Raw genomic sequence first — 20,239 nt, forward strand, 5'->3', positions numbered from 1 at the left:
TCCCTCAAATCACTCAACAGCTCTCTCCCTACACTAGCTCTTCCAAGCACACACAGGCAGAATGAAAAAACGCTGCAGGGCTTCAGTTTATATATGGAAGGGGAGTGGTCCAGGGGGTGTGGGGGTGGTCCAGGAGGGAGAGCTTCCTGATTGGCTGCCATGTATCTGCTGGTCTGGGGTGAGAGGTCAAAAATAAGCGCCAGCTAAGGCGAACCCAAATTGGCGAACGTCGCGCGACGTTCGCGAGCATTCGGCGGACGCGAACAGTCGATGTTCGCGCGAATTAGTTCGCGGGCGAACAGTCCGCGACATCCCTATTACCCAACCTTCCTCTCCCTTTGTGGTGAGGACCACATTGGTACATTTATGTGGTCCTTGTACCGATGATCTATACTCAGATTATGATCAGATCCTTGAATGCAAGGATATACATGAAAACATATTTTTGTCCAAATAAATCTGTGATCATAAGAGCAAGCAAAGATAAAAGCCAACATGCACCATTTTCAGAAACTTATCCCTTTGCACTTAATCAAATATTAATTTGTTATATCAAATGTTCATGGTCTGCTTGAAGTAAACTACAAATATTATATATTAATTCCATGCATCAAGCTAGTAACTTATATTTATTTTATATACAGGTCTACTTTGGGACCTAAAAGTGTAAAAGTTCATGACTTAAAGAGAATTATATAAAGCAAAGTTCAAGTTTAAACTACAGTACAAAACTTCAGCTTTGTCTTCAGATCTACTGGTTTACAAAATATAATTCTGAGAGGATATGAAAATGAATAAACGTTTTAACTCTTCCCACAGTCATAATGCCATTAAAAAGGTCCCCCCCCAAAACCAATATGTGTGAAGGTACCTGTTCTAGTGTGGCGGGGACGCCCGCCACATTCTTCTTCCTCATGCACTAACTTGTAAATGACATGTGCTTGTGTCACTTTCAGGTAAGATGCGAGCACTGCGGTGCGGCTGACATCATACTGGTTGGTGCGAAATACAAGTCTTTAAAGGGATATAATAACTCACTGCCCAATGTACGTAGGTCTATTTTTATAGTTCCAGGGTGCTCTTGTCTGTCTAAGCTGTCCCTGACCTTTCCTGTCCCTGATCATTCCTAGTCTGGTGCCTGTCCTGACCTGTGCCCATTTACTAATCATTCTCTCGGATCCTGTTCTGTACTGTGATACTGTTGGTTTTGACCCGGCCTGTGACCTTGACTATGATCTTGTCTCCTGAATTTGTACTGCACTGCCTGATCGTTGTCAACTCTGCCATGACCATGCCCTTGGTTCCCTGTTCATCTTGTTCACATTCGGTTCCCTTGTCTGCCCAGAACTCTCTTCTTGGTCCTCTCACTTTGAGACCTGGTGGCATCCAAGTAGCGAAGGGCTCCTAGCAGTAGTATCCAAGTAGTAACAATCATCACCAATGATTAAAAATGTAATGACCACTGATAATTCAAACATATAACTATATAGATTTATATATGCATCTATCTTATGATTTCTTTTAGCTTATGTGTAATGTCTGTCATTTTAATCGCTATAAAATTTTGCTTAAGAAATGCAATTTGCCACTTCCGAGAAAGCTAGTTTAATTTAAATGGATTTTGGACACTCAAGGGATTCCATTAGCCTGTACGCCACATTTGTTAGATAATGGCAGATAATTTTATTACATACAGCACTTGTTCTTCAGTTAGGACTTATTTTAGGATAAACTTTACAATGATTCCACCTATTAAAAAGTATGTATTTAGTGGATATTATTTGCTTATTTCGATCATCATATAAAGATATCATTTTCAGTTAAGTAAGTTCAAATTATGTTCTTAAGAATATTTTATTTGACTAAACTATGGATTGTCGCGTTTACGCTTATCAGCTCAGGTTCTGCTTAATATAAAAAGCTTAAATATTAGCTAAAAGGAAATACTATTTGCCCTCTCCTTCCTCCTCATAATCCTTTATCAGGGCAGCCATATCCTCACAGGCCTCAGAAACTGTACCCTCTTTCATACTCTTGTGTTCATAGCAGTGCAATTGTTGGGATAAATAAGATCAAGGGGCCCATTGACCGTGGGACTCCTCAATTGACCCTTCGCTTATAGCCATCCCATTGGACCCCACTGTTACATACCTTATTGAAACTCCAGGAGCCAGAAATGGGATAAAATGGCCACATCATTTATTGACATTTTATCAAATAAATATGACCTTGTCAGCCTCACCCCACGGCAATATTCAAAGCTAGAATTCAATGAGATATCACTACTATGCTCTGCCGTTCCTCAGTGAAGACTTGAGATTATAGCAATGTCATTATATCCCCCACTTAGTATTAGGCTGCCTCTACCTACAGAAAGTATGGCCCCCAAACCTGCTACCAGCAGGAGCTGCATCTCCCACCATGAGAGAAGTTCAGCAGGCCTGCTGTTGCTCCTGTATCTGCTATGTATCGATGATTGGAAATCCAAGCAGGCTGTCACCTAGCACAAGCAGTAGTAGCATCTGTATCAATGAAACCACTGTGCAGTCACATGAGAGAACCTTCTTTATCCCTCTTCTAAATATACCTGTGTAGTACTCGGGCAAGGTCCTACCGCTGCTGTCACAAAACTCAAAATACATTATCATATATCCACTGTTTTGATCCAGAGGAAGGCAAAAACCCAAGCCTGAAGCCAGTGCCAATTATGCCTCAAGAGGGAAAAAATTCCTTGCTGACCTCAATAGCGATCGGAAACATTCTCTGGATCAAGAATTTGACATTCATTTAACATGTATAATATCATGCAGACTTTTACTATGTTTATACTATATAAAAGTACCGAAACCACAATATAACAGTGCATGCAGGAAAACATCCACATTCAGTTATTAATAGATAATATAAAGAAGACATTTCACAAAATATCCAAAAAATGAGGACGAGTGGGTGGGATGTTTCCACCTGCTCAGAAGATAAGGAAGTGAACTGCTTCTTCCCCTGACATCACTTCTCTCTCTTTCTCCACCCCCAGCCCAGCTTTTCCCTGCCTTAACTCATTCCTTTTCACTCAATAACAGCTACATCTGATTCTGCCAATCTTTAAACATAAACCAGTGTAACTTGACCGCTGGTCATTCGGATGCCTTGTCCTGCATTTATAGCTCCAGGGCTTTCCTTTATTAAAGTTTGAATTCTTGAGTTTTTAAAAGGGGAAAAATATTAATTTTTAGAGATTTATTATAATTATTAGTGATGGGCAAAAATTTTTGCCATGTGCAGATTAGCCAAGAACTTCCGCTTTCCGCCAGAGGTGATAATTTTTCGTTTCACTTTGCTTGATAAACGCATATGTCATGCTTTGTTTTAACAGCAATAGCTGCATTTAATGTACATCTTTGGGTACCACAACAATGTCATACAACATGCAACAAACCATACATTTACTATGGCAGCAAGAATAAACTGTTCATGATATGCTTTTATCTGCATATACTGTATTACAGGAGTGTACAGCGGTAAGAGGAAAATGAATATGGGGATAGGGCACCAAGTTGGTCTGGAACTCTGTGAGATCTACATTCAGGGCGCCATCAAACTAAAACACTAAATTTTTGATGTACAACCTTTAAGGGCATCTCTGCAAAATGTTAAGTGGTGAAGGCTTTTCCCCTTGTAAGCAAGAGGGTCAGCTGGTTGATAAGAACAGAAAAAGGCAGAGATTCATCCCAGAGTACTAAGCAAGCTTAGCTCTGTGAATGCTAAACCAGTTTACTTAATTATTCAGGATTCATTGAGGTCTGGCATGGTGCAGAGAGACTGGCAAATTGATAATGTGGTGCCGTTATTTGAAAAGGGATCCCGTTCACAGTAGTGATTCGCGAAACTGCGCCGGCGTCTCGTTTTTGACGCTGACGAACGTTTTTTTACGCCGATGCCTGTTTTTGACGCCGACGCCCGGTTTTTTGACGCCGACGCATGTTTTTTACGCTGGAGACAAAATTTTTTGACGCCGATGAACTTTCGTCAGCAAATTTTCGCGCCCGTTTCGTGAATTTATTCGCTGGCGGCATTGTGCTTCAGCCCAACAGTTTTTGCATGGGGGGCCGGACATACTGTAGTTACACCACTGCCCTATAGTATCTGCTCAGATTCAATTTGCCGAAATGGAGTGGGTAATCCATTTTCCTCCCATAACATGCAGTTTAACTGATTCCTAATAAAGTTGACCATAATGTGAGTGTGGGTATGTAAACTGCACTGGGGCAGGGCTGGCGTAAAAGGTGAACAAACTCTGCAAAGCCCTGAATGATATGTTTGAGCTACAGTATATAAGCAAAGGAGGATAATGTATTAATTAAAAAATTTGCATTATTGCCTGAAATTCCAAGTGTGGTAAAATGTTTTAACAAGTGTGTAACTTTTAACTCATCCTTTGATACATAGCTTCAATATCAGGTTGATTAGGCTGAAACTCTGATAAATTGGTTTTGAAGAATGTCACCGAAATGATTGTGCCTTTGTCTGAAAAATGTAAGATTCAAAAGTAAACAACATTAGGATGAATAGAATATCCCCAACTTGAAATGGTATTTACATGGAATCAGGTTACTCTGTATCTTAATAGCGATAAATAGCTTCATTCCGTTACACATTTGGATTGCTACATCTTTCATTATCCTTGTCCATTCAATCTTCGGAATTGTGACCAGTACAAATCATTACCCTTTGCCATGTCACTTGACTTCCCTTGTTTCAGAGATTGGATTTTAACAACAGGCATACATCATGAGTGGCAGCTGAACACTGCTTGCCATATATTTGATAGTGTTTATGTGCAAAAGCAATGTTTTTAGCAGTAGAAAACTGATTTTGAAAGTAAAGGCATAACTTTTTGTCTTAATGAAATCATATTTAATAAATTTCAGTCAAAACTAGGGATGCACTCCTTCCAAAAAATCCACTGCAATGGAAATTTCTATTTGGTGGATATTTGTTAGAATTTGGGCAGTAACTCCTTCTTCTTCTACAAGCCAAAAAAAATCACTGGGGTTCCTTCCAAACAGGACGAACCTCAAGTAATCACTGGCACTGGCCACCTAAAATGTTAATTGTGGCTTTTTTCTGCAACATCTCCATGTAGATAAATATAAGGAAAAATATTTATTAAAGGGTAAACTTTCACTATTGATAAATATAGACCTGTAGAGAGCGGATTTCCTTCCAGCAGATCATGGCAAGGTCTGTTTTACACTTTGAGAAAAATGCACCCTTATTTGATAACAGAATGAATTACATATCATAACTCCAGAAAATTGCCTATTGTACTATATGGATAATGCTTGAGGTATCCATTCTCTCATTATTCTATCTACACGAATAATACCAGCATTGAAAGCATACCTGCATCAAAGCTGAATCCTGTTTGATTTGTATAGGTTAATGCACTGGAGAAAATTGGCCCTTTTTTGAGTAAATAACCCTCCTTTAACGGATAACAGAGTTGCTTTATTAATTTTACTGCACTGGGATACATTTTTAGTAACTGAGCCCATATCAACTTGCCCATTGCTGTTCATCTAAGTATCTAAGTTTGTATCTCTAGGAGGTCTAAATATTATGTAATGAAGTCAATTACTCATTCACTCTAGCCATGCTACCTACCGTAGTATTTCATACTCTTAAGAGTATTACAAGCTAATTCCTTTTAAACTGCAAAAAAAGCCTATACATTCTTTATCCAGTGGGTTCATTTGACCAAGGTTGTAATGTAACTGGGCTTCTCTTTCTCCTTGAATAAGGAAAGCTATATAACTTTTTAAATGCACATAGGTCAGCCTACATGGGTTACATGGGTAGGTATTGGTGAGTCGGCAAAGAACTGTGTGTCTCATGGTATGTCCACATCTCATTGCTGAAGCAGATGAGAACAAGGAATGATGGACATGCACAAGACTTGGACTTGAGCTAATGTACATGAGTGCATGAACTCACCAAGGGTTTGTGTGTGTGTGAGTAAGTCAGCTGATTTCACATGTACTACATAAATTAAAATATATTTATTTTTTTTTACCATGGGAACAAAATAGTGTGCTGCAGCAAGTTGTGTTGATGCTGTTGAATTACATTTTCCCATCTACAGTGGTTTACTTGGAAAAATCATTAACTATAATTCTCACATTCAACATTTGATATAATCAATAAAAGAAACTACTTGATGTTTTAGAAATACAGACAATAAGGAAAAGGTACTACTACTGCTAAACATCAATAGGTATTATTCAGAGAATTGGCACTTTAATGTAGGCAGCTTTGAACACAGCAATGTCTATATTTACAGTATTTATATATAAATCTGTAAGATAGAGTCTACACACTTCTTATAGATAGTGGGAAGACTATTTAGTGTGGGGATACATATGATTAAAGTTGTAGCATTAGGGAGCAATAAGTGAAGCAGCAGGAAGCGTTACAGTCAGGACCTTTTATACATCCTCAAAGAATGTTACATCAGTGGCACTGGTAACACTGTTATAAATTATTAGTATAAACAATCAGCATATGGTTACAAAATAGTTATTATGATACAGTGCCCTGATATATTGGTTTTTAAATTGTTTTAACTTGTATTTATTATATTGTCAGACTTAACTGCAATGCGTATCTTATAACGATGTACAATGGATTTGTGATTGTCTAGTACAAATTAGTCGCTCTGGTTCTGACGAGCAACAAACGTCAGAGCTACCATTGTTTCCCGCCAGATTGTGTGTATATAAGGCATGTTTTTTGTAGATTGAACACTTTGAGAAAGGCCTCGGAGAGGCCGAAACGTTAGTCATCTGTTCTAATAAATATTTTTAATTTTATTTAAGACCTGTGAGTGCGGATTCCTTGGGATCGTTGTGGATGAAATTATTGTTTCTGCACCCAGGCAAGCGAAGATCGTTTTTCGTGAGTGCCGACACTATGGAGGAATGTATCGGATAAATTTTGTGCCTGGCACCCGTGTTTTTCTAAATATTTAAGGACATGTAATGCAAGTGCTTTTTACCACGACTAGCGATGGAAGCAATAGCTCACACTGACGCTTGCCTGCTTACTTCCATACACTAAAGTTCTACCCTTGCTCTATTACTAATTGCTGCTACACTGATTAACCACCTGGAACTACTGAAGGTCGGGGTTGCCGTAAGATCTTCTGCTATACTGGGTGTGTAGAAGGAATGGCGATGGTGCGTGAATGGCTAATCCAACTTAAGATGCAGCTATGCCCTTGTATGGTTGGCTCCTGGACTCATTTTGGCTTCATCGGTAACCCGGTACCGTTGATATAGCGAGCCTTACTGCGGAGCATCATGACGACAGGGGGAGTGCCACGCCAGTCCCGGGTTACAGTGGAGAAAGGGATGTCTGCCATGTAGCCGCTATACCTACTAACTATCTGTAATCACCGAAGTTAAGCAACCGGTGCTGCCGTAAAGATCTGCAATCGGTGAAGTGGAGAAAATGGCGATCATGCACTAACGGCTACCCTAGCGTGAGATGTAGCGATGCCCCTTTGTAGATTGATTACCGGACTTTGTGGCTCCACCGGTAATTCTGATTCGGTGATGCAGTGAGTCTGATTGTGGAGCACCATGACAACAGCATGAGTTCCATGCCTGTCCCGGGCAATTGAGGAGAGAGAGGTGCCCGCCATGGTGAGAGCCATCAAGGAACATTCTGTGGAACTTATCTGCAGCGGGAACTCCGATAATGGAGCCTGTGAGACAGTGGCACCCTGAAATTTTTTCTTATCATAACCGATGAACTCTGACAATTGGCCATGGGTGACTTACCAGAAGCTACAATGCCAGTGGACGAGTTGGCTGGGTATTGATATTTGACATCTGCTACTACGCTCCAGTTTGTTATTATTTTTAAATATGTGGTGTAAGTTTAAAGTGAACTGAATGTTTTATTTTACTATGCTGTTCCGCTGATGGCGCACACTGGATGAGCGTACACTGGAAGACAGGTGTGATTATACGTATATTGACTTTATCACAGGACTTGAACATGGGATCGGGTTTTATTTGTATTTTTTATTTTTAGTTTATGCTTTTATTTTTATGGGATTTGTGTTCATTCATTTTATACTTTAGTATTTTGGTTTTTTCATGATTGTATGTTATTATTTTTTGCTGATCAATATGGGAGTTGTTTACACAGTTAGAAACTACGGTATGACGATAGACAGCACGGAGGATTTTGATTAACCACTTATTAACGTATTATGGGGGTTTCTATAGAGATATGCATGATGATTAGTGTCACGAGGGGAGGTGTTTAGGACATTTTGTTAACAGGTATTCCAGTAGGGCACCACAGCGGCCAATTTCTATTAAACAGCACCTAGTGGGTTAACTACACTATCATCTGTAAGATAGAGTCTACACACTTCTTATAGATAGTGGGAAGACTATTTAGTGTGGGGATACATATGATTAAAGTTGTAGCATTAGGGAGCAATAAGTGAAGCAGCAGGAAGCGTTACAGTCAGGACCTTTTATACATCCTCAAAGAATGTTACATCAGTGGCACTGGTAACACTGTTATAAATTATTAGTATAAACAATCAGCATATGGTTACAAAATAGTTATTATGATACAGTGCCCTGATATATTGGTTTTTAAATTGTTTTAACTTGTATTTATTATATTGTCAGACTTAACTGCAATGCGTATCTTATAACGATGTACAATGGATTTGTGATTGTCTAGTACAAATTAGTCACTCTGGTTCTGACGAGCAACAAACGTCAGAGCTACCATTGTTTCCCGCCAGATTGTGTGTATATAAGGCATGTTTTTTGTAGATTGAACACTTTGAGAAAGGCCTCGGAGAGGCCGAAACGTTAGTCATCTGTTCTAATAAATATTTTTAATTTTATTTAAGACCTGTGAGTGCGGATTCCTTGGGATCGTTGTGGATGAAATTATTGTTTCTGCACCCAGGCAAGCGAAGATCGTTTTTCGTGAGTGCCGACACTATGGAGGAATATATATATATATATATATATATATATATATATATATATATATATATATATATATATATACTGTATATGTCAAGCTTTACAGGGCCTGGGGTGATTGTACTTTTAAGGGGTTTACTAAACCGCAAATTTTTCTGGTCAAGGTTTTTTAGGGAAAAACTCAAATCTTTAGAGAAAAAAAACTTGTCGAGGTCATGTATAAGTCAATGATAGATGTCCGTTTCACAATGTGAAGATTTCGTGATCTGCGCTGGGTTTCGTCCACTAATCTGAAAAATTGAGGGATTTTGGACGATTACTAGTGATGGATGGGCAATTTATTTCCCAGGTGCAAATTCATGGTGAATTTCCGCATTTCGCTGCAGTCGCATAAACTCAGAAAATTGCCACAAAAATGTCTATGGCGGCTAAAATGTATTTTGACACCAGCGACACTTCCGACGCCGGCGACAATTAATAAGTGCCCATTGACTTTAATGTGCATCAGAATTGTCCCGGTGTCGGAATTCTCTCTGGTGTCAAAATTCGCTTTTAACAAATTTTTCGGCGTTTCTCGAATTTTGCTGGAAATCCACAAATTTTTCGAAACGAGAGTATTTCGCCTATCACTGTGATTACCAGAAAAAAACAAGAGATTCGGGCATCAAATCTGAAAGATTTGGGTTTTCGGTCGGTTTAATTGAGTTTATTCCTGACCCAACTTTTTAAAGTAATTTTTTTGATATATATATATATATATATATATATATATATATATATATATATATATATATATATATATATTTGCCATTTTGATAACATCATTTCTGATCCATCTCAGAGATTTCTGAGGTTCTAAAGCATCTCTACAACCTACATTGTTGTAGAAAGTGTGAAAAAAATTTGAATGTTTGAAAGTGTTTTAAATGATTTTTGCACACAAAGTGCTTATTTATAAACTACAAGCTACTACATTGTTAATGTAATATAAATTGTGGCATCATCATATGTGCTGCTTTGTATTCCCATCATAGATTTAATTGTGGCTTTGTGAACCAAAGCACGTGCTCATTTAGTTCACACAGGCTACAAAGGGGTCTTGTATTCAGCATGGTCAGGATCATTTGGGGTTACCAGCAATCTGCAATTCAACCTAAAAATCTCGTTTTGTGTACAGTATTTATTCAGATACAGATTTATGAGGAAAATGAAAAAAAAATATTCTAGAAAACAAAAAAGAAACATGGCAGTGTCAGGCAATCCTAGGTCACAAATAAACAGTGGCAATGTTCCCCCATTCTTTTATTTTATGGTAACCAACCAATAGAACAGAAATAACATAAATTAATCTCTATGTTGTTTTGCCAAAGACTCCAGTGGGATTAAAACATTACTCATATCCACCAGTTTAGGGTTCTTTATGTTTAGTACTATTCTAAAGAACATATTTATCAATCATTTTTTAACTCAAGTGTATTTGATCGTTCAAAACGAATCTCAAAAAAAACCTTACATCTTTCAAAATAAACCAAATGACTCCAAGTAGGTTCTAGGAGGTCCTCCATAGGCTTAAAAATAAATTTTAGATGGCAAATAGTCAAATTTTTAAAGAGACAGTACATGATAAATTTCAATATTCACATTTTTTAATTTTTTCAAATCCAAATCAAATTTGGACTATTTCCTAGTCGAAGTACACTAAGGGGCATATTTATTAAGGGTCGAATTTCGAATTTGAAAAACTTCAAAATTCTAATTCAAAAAGACCAACCGAAATTAAGGTTTTTTTTGGCGAATAGGTCAGTTTTCGTTCGAATAGGTCCATATTCAGCCGAATTCAAATCGTTCGAATTGAAGGAATAGTGCATTCGATCTAATTTGATTCAACGTTTTTCCCAAAAAAAAGTTTGATTTTTCAAAGTCCACCTATTGACGCCGAATAGGTTCTAGGAGGTCCGACATAGGCTAAAACGGCAATTTGGCAGGTTTTAGATGGCAAAAGGTTGAAGTCGAATTTTTAAAGAGTCAGTACATGATAAATTTCGACATTCGAATTTTCACATTTTTTGAAAATTCAAATCGAATATGGACTATTCCCTAGTCAAAGTACACAAAAATAGCTTGAAATTCACATTTTTTCAGTTCGAAGAGTCACCTCGAGCTTTGATAAATCTGATCCTAAAATTGGCTCAAAATTCGAATTTAAAAATTAAATTTTTCAATTCGACCCTTGATAAATCTGCCCCTTAGTGTCTGTAACAATAACCCATGTTCTGCTGGGATAATCAACAAGGTGCATTTAGTGGACAAAATAACATCCCATGTTTCATTAATGTCATCACATAAATATGTAAGCTTCACAGTGAAATCATGTTATTTATATATAAGTGTATGAGGAGCAATTAAAGAATTTCTGTGTAATTCTTAAATCTACCAGTGTTGCATATAAATGGTACTCCCACATCTTCACTAACAAAGATACATACAGTGACATCTGTTCATCATTGTGACAAATGTGTAATGGTTGCAGCAGGTCAATAAAAGCTCCCATTAAACAACAAAATTTCAGATCTTAATGTGTCTCACTTAGGAGCTTTTAAAGCTATATGCTCAAGACTCAATTGCCATTTGTATCCCAGAAGAAGAAATATATTGAGCAGCAGAATGATTTGCGGTATCTGTTACAAGAAACTTTCATGGCAATTTAAAGATAATGTTTTAAGCGAGCCCATGTGACCCAGAAGTCATCACTGATAAATCAAGAAACAGTCTTATTTTCTATGAATCAAGGCTTTTATCTTTACAAGCTGAGAAAAATATGACTTTCGGTGATATGATAATCAGAATTTCTGTTCTTAAAATGTATTTGCATGCACAGGCTGAATATTGAGCACCCTTTCAGTTCATTTTAATCAGGCTTTAAAAAAACTAATAATTTTTACTTGCTAAGTGTTGGCACTTTTTAGGATAATTCCTCTGTTTAAACAATGTGAAATTAATGTGTTGAATGTTGTTCACCCTGCTTGGTGACTGTCATTGTTTTTAAAAAAAAAGGAAAGGAAAACTAACCTCAAAAAAATTTATATGGCTAAAAATGCCATATTTTATATTCTGCATTTATTTCACCAGCCTAAAGTTTCAGCATCTCAATAGCAGCAATGATCCAGGACTTCAAACCTGTCACAAGGGGTCACCATCTTGGAAAGTGTCTGTGACAGTCACATGCTCAGTGGGCTCTGAGCAGCTTTGAGAAGCTAAGCTTAGGGGTTGTTGCAAATTATCAAGCAGAAAATGAGGTTGGCCTGTAATATAAGCTGATGCTACAAGGCTGATTATTCAATTATGATGCTAGTTGCACTGGTTTCTGTGCTGTCATGTAGTAATTATCTGTATTAATTACTAATCAGCCTTATAGTGTGACATTCCTATTCTATGTGTACTGTATATTGTGAGTGGGTCCCTAAGCTCAGTAAGTGAAAGCAGCATAGAGCATGTGCAGTGAATCAGCAGAAAAGAAGATGGGGAGCTACTAGGGCATCTTTGGAGACACAGATCTGTACTGCTGTGGTTGCATTTGGCTGATACAGAAGAACAAAACATAATGTACAACATTTTTAGCTACTTCTTTAGTTAAGCTTTAGTTCTCCTTTAAATGCAAAGCAACTAAATCAATGCAATGCTGAAACTGCATACTGAAAATAAATATTTAGTTTAAGGGTAAATACAGTGGAAACATCACTTTGCTAGGAAAGATGAAGGTGATCAAAACAGTACAATTCATCACCATCCCATCCACCCCCTCCTTGCCAAATTATTATATCTCCCTCCACTTTGTTTGTTCTCAGAGCATCAAAAGTGCTGTCTGGTGGTAAAGGTGGGTATTAGGTAGATTGCAATTATACATAAAGCACTAACATACCGGAGAATCATGGCAGATAGGAAGATTTGTCATCTGCGGTTAAAAATAATACACAAGATAAAATGGTGCACATGAAGAACAGGGTGTCAAGGATTATGTAGGGGGCGCTGTTGAGCAGCAGCGTTCCTAGAGGGGGCGGCCCCTGGTTCTTGATGCGCAGCCGGGCCCCGCCCCCCTCTGTACGGCGGCGCAGTTGATTTCAGTGGCGTGCGGTGCTACTGGGGGGCCCTGAGGGGGTGCGGGCCCTGGCCCGCTCGCACCCCCCTGCTCCCCTGGTAGTTCCGCCACTGCTGTTGAGACTAATGAGGGAATGGTGAGTCCTTGAGGCAGGAGCTGTATGTGCCTAAGGAACACGTAAAGGGAAGGCAGGGACAGGTTGAAGAGGGCGATGAGTCAGACTGGAACAGGACGGAGAGGGCGAAGATCAGGACTAACTGGGGATAGAGTGCATAAGGAGACTAGAGCAGAAGGAGACTAGCAAGGGGACTGGATAGCGAGAAGATTAGAATGGAAAGCAGGAGAGGGCAGGAGCGGAAAGCAGGAGAGGACTGGAGCAGATAGCAGGAGAGGAGGCTAGAGCAGAAAGTACGAGAGGGAGGAAAAGGCAGAGCAAGATGCAGAGGCGAGGGAAAAATCAGGCTGCTGCTGGGGCTGCAGAGGTCAAACAGGCTGCAGCTGGGCTGGGGCTGCAGAGGCCAGGTAACATATAGTGAGCAACCCTGGAGGCTGCTCACCTGGCCAAATGGTTAAGGCAGTGATCCCCAACCAGTAGCTCGTGAGCAACATTTTGCTCTCCAATCTCTTGGATGTTGCTCTCAGGGTCCTCAAAGCAGGTGATTATTTTTGAATTCCAAGCTTGAAAGCAAGTTTTAATTGCATAAAAACTAAGTATAGTGCCAAGTAGAGCCTATTGTAGGCTGCCAGTTCACATAGGGACTGCCAAATAGCCAATCACAGTACTTATTTGGCAACGCAAGGGACTTTTCATGCTTGTGTTGCTCCCCAACTCTTTTTACATTTGAATGTGGCTCACGGTTTAAAAAGGTTGGGGACCCCTGGGTTAAGGTATCGAGCCAGAAACCCAAAGGTCCCTTACTCGAGTCCCAGAAAAGTCTAACACAGGGGTTAAGGCAAGTATTGATACTGTATATACAGAAGGCACATTTTAATGAGTACCCAGATGTTTTTTTAGAATGCAATTAATATAAAATAAAGCTTGCTATAATTAATTAAGATTAGAGTTTTGTCTTTTACATAGATCATTTAAAGAGCATTAATAAAAATAACTATTTAAAAACAGAATTTAAGTATAACATAATGTACTCTTTTTGATAGACTACAAAATGATGAGAGAGTTGAGTCATGTTTGAAAGCATAATTCACTTTCCAATATCTATTTATTTAAATATTCTTATTGATAAGAAAAAATTGTCAGCGAAAATTGTTACGGTCCAAGTTCTTCAGCATAAAATGCATTATTTAGCAGTGATGCTTGATGTCTTTGTGTAATAGAAAACTCTAATGACTAATACATTATTTAGGTGCAACTCTGAACTCTTTTTGAAGTGAACCAGCAAATATTTTGTGTTGCTTTTCTTTTTTTTATAAATGCAAATGCTATGTCATGAAGATCACTGTAAATCTGAAGTTTCCAACTTGTACTGTGTTGGCGGGTGTTGTCTACAAAACTCAGATGTTCCTTGGCTGAATTTGAATAAAATATTGATGTCAAAATAAAATGTCTTTTGAAATTTTGGGACCTCGAAATCCCTCTAAGGACTGCATATAGCCCCTGGGAAAACAGATGGGCAGCCCAGCTGTAGCTGTTACTTAATCGTTAAAGGAGGCTGTTTCTCTAAATTTCAAAGGAGGATAATTTGTTTTATAGATTTAAACCATATTATGTACACTTTGGACATATCTGAATTTTGTAGTGATGATACAGAAGTATAGATTTCATGGTCTGAAAATATCAAGTTTCTAAATAGCTGTAAACAATAAAAAAATTGTGGTGGATGAAAATTCCATGGTTTCTGTACATTTATAACCGGAATATTCAAAGTCAAAACTTAGTTTTTTAAATATGGAGCTGAAACACTTCCATTCCACATTCAGAATAAAAGGCAGACACTATTACCCCCCCACCAAAAAAAAAAACCAGCCAGAAATATTTGTTTTGTTTTTTTTAATAAGAAACCATGGAATTTTGGTGAAAATATTTAACAGCATACAGTATTACATTTTGTAAGTCTGACTCAGCTACAATAATAGCTGGAAACATTATGAACTAAGTATATCAAAATCTAATTATGGATTGCTAATTGGAGAATTTAAATAAAGGAGAGGGAACTCTGTATACATTGTACAGTACAGTATGTATATATCACTCCTCAACAGTACTGCAAGTCTCCTTCTTGCACATAATGCATCCACTGAAATATGCTGTAAATGAGCCATACAAATGGATTCTACATTTTAAATTTTGTGAGTGTAAGCTGAGATTTTAAGCAATTGCATGAGGTGATGATGAATGGCTATGTCTCCTAAATGCCAATTACAACGTTGGTTTCCTGGTTGTCTGGTGAATCAGTTTATCCCCGGGGTAATACACAACACTGTTTTGTTTCACAGTCATAATTCTTTCTTACAAGAGGTCTAAGAACTGCAAACAGACTCCACTATTGTAACATTTATAGGATTATGAACATTGAAATAAACTGTGGCAAAACGAATACATACAATGAACACACAAGAAATGTTAAACCAGACAGAAGTTCTACTTTTGTGAAAAACACTAGTGCTAATTTATTTATTGTCTTGATACATTCCATTCTATTTGGATCAGTGGATGGCACACATGGTTCAAATTTAAAGGAAAAAATTAAATGCAACCTAAGGATTTCATTTTTCAACACTTTGAAGGAAATAAGATGGAAAAAATATCTGTCAGGTATTTGTGGATTTAATTGAATGCAGCATAACTTTTCTGTGATGGTTTTTATTAATGGAAACCATTTGCAAATGGAAAAGTAAATGGTTTGGTCCTGTAGTCAGTTCATATAAATATTTAATGTCTGACCATTAATATAAGCACTTAAAGGGGCAGATTTATTAAGGTTTAAGTTCTGTTTTTCATGAAAATTCTAGTTTTTGAGGTTTTTTTGGGTCAAAACTCACATTTTGGGGTTAAACTCAAATATAATTGAGTTTTTTTTTGAGCGTTATTATATCCTGACCCTAGAAATAGCTAGAATCCAATAAAAACACCATCTAAAACCTGTTAAGGTCATGTAGGAGTCAATGACAGAGATCCCTTGAATCATCTCAAGATGTTAATAGCGTGCATGATGTTCGAGTTTTTTTCTGAGGGTTTTGCCTGAAAACTCGAATGATTCGAGCAGTTCAAGTTTTTTCCTTTCGAAAACTCAATCAATTACAGTTTGCAACTCAAACTTGAAGAATATTCCATTCAAGTTTTTTCTTAAATAAGAAAGTTGTGAATTAATTTGAGGTATAAACAATTCTTACGTTCTACCTTTGATAAATAACCCCATTAAACCTTATTTCCTGATGATATTTTAATTAAGCTTGCATCACTCTTTTGAAAAAAATCAATTTTGGCGTATACAGTGGTTTATATATTATACTTCTGGCCTCTCAACCTAAAATGTAAGTGTAGGGGAGCTGTCTCTCCTCTGTGTTATTTCTATTCAAAAAATTTCTATTGTAAAAACAAGGTGCTGCAAGCTCCAAAAGTTTTTTGTGTTGGAGAGTCAGTAGGGACCCCTCAGTTGCAAAATGTGCACTCTTAGGGTTCGGAAGGAAAGGGGGCCCTTGTCAGGGTTCTAAAGAGCAAAGCATGCTCTCCTCAGGACATGGAAAGGGAGTCCTTCTCAGAACTCTGAAGAAACTGCCACATAAGTGGGGATTCCCCATAGCAGTTCAGAGATCACCTTCTGCATTATTTGAGTGAAGTTGCAATTGGCTGGCTGCCTGGATGACTGCATCATTTAAAAGTATAGTGTCCTGCCAATAAATCCATCAACCTCTCCTGTGTGTATGTGCATTGTGGATCAGAAAAGTTCACAGGGAGGTGTGTTAAAGCTCAATGTGTCCAGACCCTGGGTGGAGGCACGCCATTTTATAGTGCACCTGTTCTCCCATATAGCAGAGGCACAGGACTCCTGTAGTGCCACACACAAATAAATGTGTGATAGATCTCATGCAGTAGCAGAAGAGAGCTATATAAGCACTTGCATATATTACAGAATAGTGGGCTGTACAATGTATAAAGCAAAATCACTTACCCTGGCTTTAATGGTTCTTAATAGTTGGTAACAACTGGACAAACACAGACACCATAGTAGTTTCAATAAAAGCAGCGTCACACTAGTGTGGATTGTAGCACTAACCTGGGGTGTCCTGGCTACTATGGGGGGGTACTGTTGTGCTTGGTGAAATTTGCTTTGAAAGTTATGCAAATTGCATAAGTTACACTAAAGGTTGTGTTAAACCCTATGCACCCTTTTTGTTAGTGTTATACTCCACATATGGCACGTGACAAACCTGAGCCACTCCGCAGTGGAATTGGGAGAGACTGGGTACCTGGTACTTATTAGCACAGTTCCTCCACCTAGTGGGATCTGGGAATGCACCTACGGGTGGCCCCACTAGGAAACAGTAATAATGTACACACAGACTTTGGTAAACTAAATAATTGTTTTTCTAAATGTAAATTGCCAACTAATACAAAGAGCACTCCTAACCATGTGGCAATAGGTGCCTCACTAACAAAATAGGCAGGTGCAAACTGTCTGACTAACTAAATGAATATGAATATATTTCCAAACACACAGGGGCAAATTCACTAAGATTCGTAGTTGCAGGCGTAACTTCGCCGCACTTCGCCACACTTCGCCAGGCGTAGTTTCGCCAACGCTTCGCAAATTCACTAAAATCCGAAGTTGCGCTCAGGGGTAGCGTAAGGTTGCAAAGTTGCGCTAGCGTTGATTCGCGAAGCGAAGTTACGCTAGCAATGGTTAATTTGCATACGGCGCCAAATTCAAATTTCAATGGAGGAATATGTAGCAGCACTACAAATGCCTGGGAAACCTTCAAAACATCAAATAACATTTTTATTTTGCCCTACACATGTGCCCACTGTATAGTTAAGTTGCCATGAGTTAGGAAATGTAGGGGGGAAGGAGGGGAACCCCAAAAAATTTTTCGATCTTTTTCAGCCTATCACCCAGAATATAGAAAAAATGCCAGCGTTTTTTGGGACTTAGAAAAAATTTGAACTTTTTTTGAAGCAATCCCTATCAACTCTATTGCGCTTCGCCTGGTCTGAGGTGGCGAAGGAAGTCTAGCGTAAAAGGTAGCGTTCAGTACAATGCGCGTGTTAGTGAATTTGCGTAGTTACGTCTGTTGCGCAAATTCGCCAGGCGTAAGGGTGCGAAGTAATGCTAGCGAAGTTACGCCAGCGTTCGTTAGTGAATTTGCGAAGTAACAAAAATGCCCAACGCTAGCGAATTGACGCTAGCGTTAGGCACTTCGGCGCTTAGTGAATTTGCCCCACAGTCTCTGTAATCCTTGATCTCTCCTTTAGGATATGGTTCCTTTAAATAGTAATACTTTAAACAGAACTTTCAAGCAAGTCCAGCACTTGCAGCCATGCAGTGAGACTACCAGCCCCTTTGTAAACTCAGATGGGAATCCCCTGCTGTTTGCTATTCCAGTCTGGATTCCTCTCACACTCTCTGCCTCGGTATCCGCGCCTGCCTGATCCAAAGACTGCTTTTGGTGGGGCCTTCCAACAATCTGGGCCCACCAGCAGCTCTCAAGTATCTTTCTTTCTCCACCTTTTGACTTTCTCTGTCAGGCTTTCCATTGCTAGGCTTTCCCATTTCCTCTTCCCGCTGGCCACTCCCAGGCTGCTGTACAACGTCTTGCAGCCCTGAGATCACTGTGCAGCTGAATGCCAGGCAACAGCTTACAGCAGACAGACACAGGCTAAGTGCCTGCTCCACTACAGGGGACTGCTGTAGATGGGAGGTAAGTGCAGGGATCCTGCACTATCTCCCTATATAACTTTTCACAAAAACTGTCTAGAAACTGCATAGACACTGAAGTAACTTCCAAATCAAGTAAAGACAATGCAGAGAAGCTTAACAGGCAAGGGCAAACTCCAATGGCCACCGCTGATTTAAAAAAACTTAAGGTAAATTCCACTGCTCCCAATGAACTGGCTTACTTTTTAGCACATTTACTGATCATTTTAACTATTTATAGAAACTGTCGACAAGCTGCACCTCCCGGGGACAACAGGCGAATTATTATTTGTTGGGCCCTAAGTCTCTAAGGCCCTAAGATTTTTAGCATGCACTGTGCATGTATCAGTTTGGCCCCTGTCACAGACCCCCCACATATGTTTGTTTTGCATAGAAGCTTTATCAAGAATGGGTATGGCTCAAGACTCTTATAGCTCACTCTTAACTAACTGAAGTCTCCTTTCTTAGTCTCCGGACTACATCTTTTTCCATCTCTTGGGGGGGGGGAGCATAGAGAAAAAATGTGACATGCGGTCATCTGATCCTGTCTATACCACATAAGATCCCATATGTCCCAATATAAAATATACTGAAGCAATGGTGTAACTAGCATTAATGGAGCTTGGGCGCTATACGTGCACTTGATGACATGATATCCCATCTACTGTGGGCCCCAAGTGGGTGCAGTATCAAAGCAGAAAAATTAAAGGTGTTGGGCAGTCAACAGTCCCACAGACAGGCCACAAAACAGTAATTAAAAAAATACAATTTATACCATCACCACTAAAACCTTATGCATTTTGTAACCAAAAAGCAATTACTTATAGGCACCTAAGGGAATATGGACCTTGTGCAATCACACCTCTTGCAACCTTGTTAGTTACACCGCTGAACTTGAGTTACCCAGGCCACTTACTCTTTGTCTCAAGACCTGATTGGTAAATTCAATCCAATAAATCTATAGGGAAAGTAACATAGGATTATTGAAAAAGGTCCCCATGGGGACTGAAACATTGAAAGGATACTGCACCATGTGGTATCAATAAATCAGGATTAAATATAAATGGAAGTGCTGGTCTTATATGTTATTTATACACATAACATTTTTACATAACTAAAAAATATAGTGGTGTGGTCCCTTGACCATGCTATATTTAATATCACTGTATTTTATTCTGCACCTGTCAAAGATGGATAAAATAATTTCGTAACAAGACAACTGAAATTGTAGACCATTCAATATTAAAAAC

Source organism: Xenopus laevis, chromosome 2L (genome assembly GCF_017654675.1).
Source record: "Xenopus laevis strain J_2021 chromosome 2L, Xenopus_laevis_v10.1, whole genome shotgun sequence".
NCBI lineage: Eukaryota > Metazoa > Chordata > Amphibia > Anura > Pipidae > Xenopus > Xenopus laevis.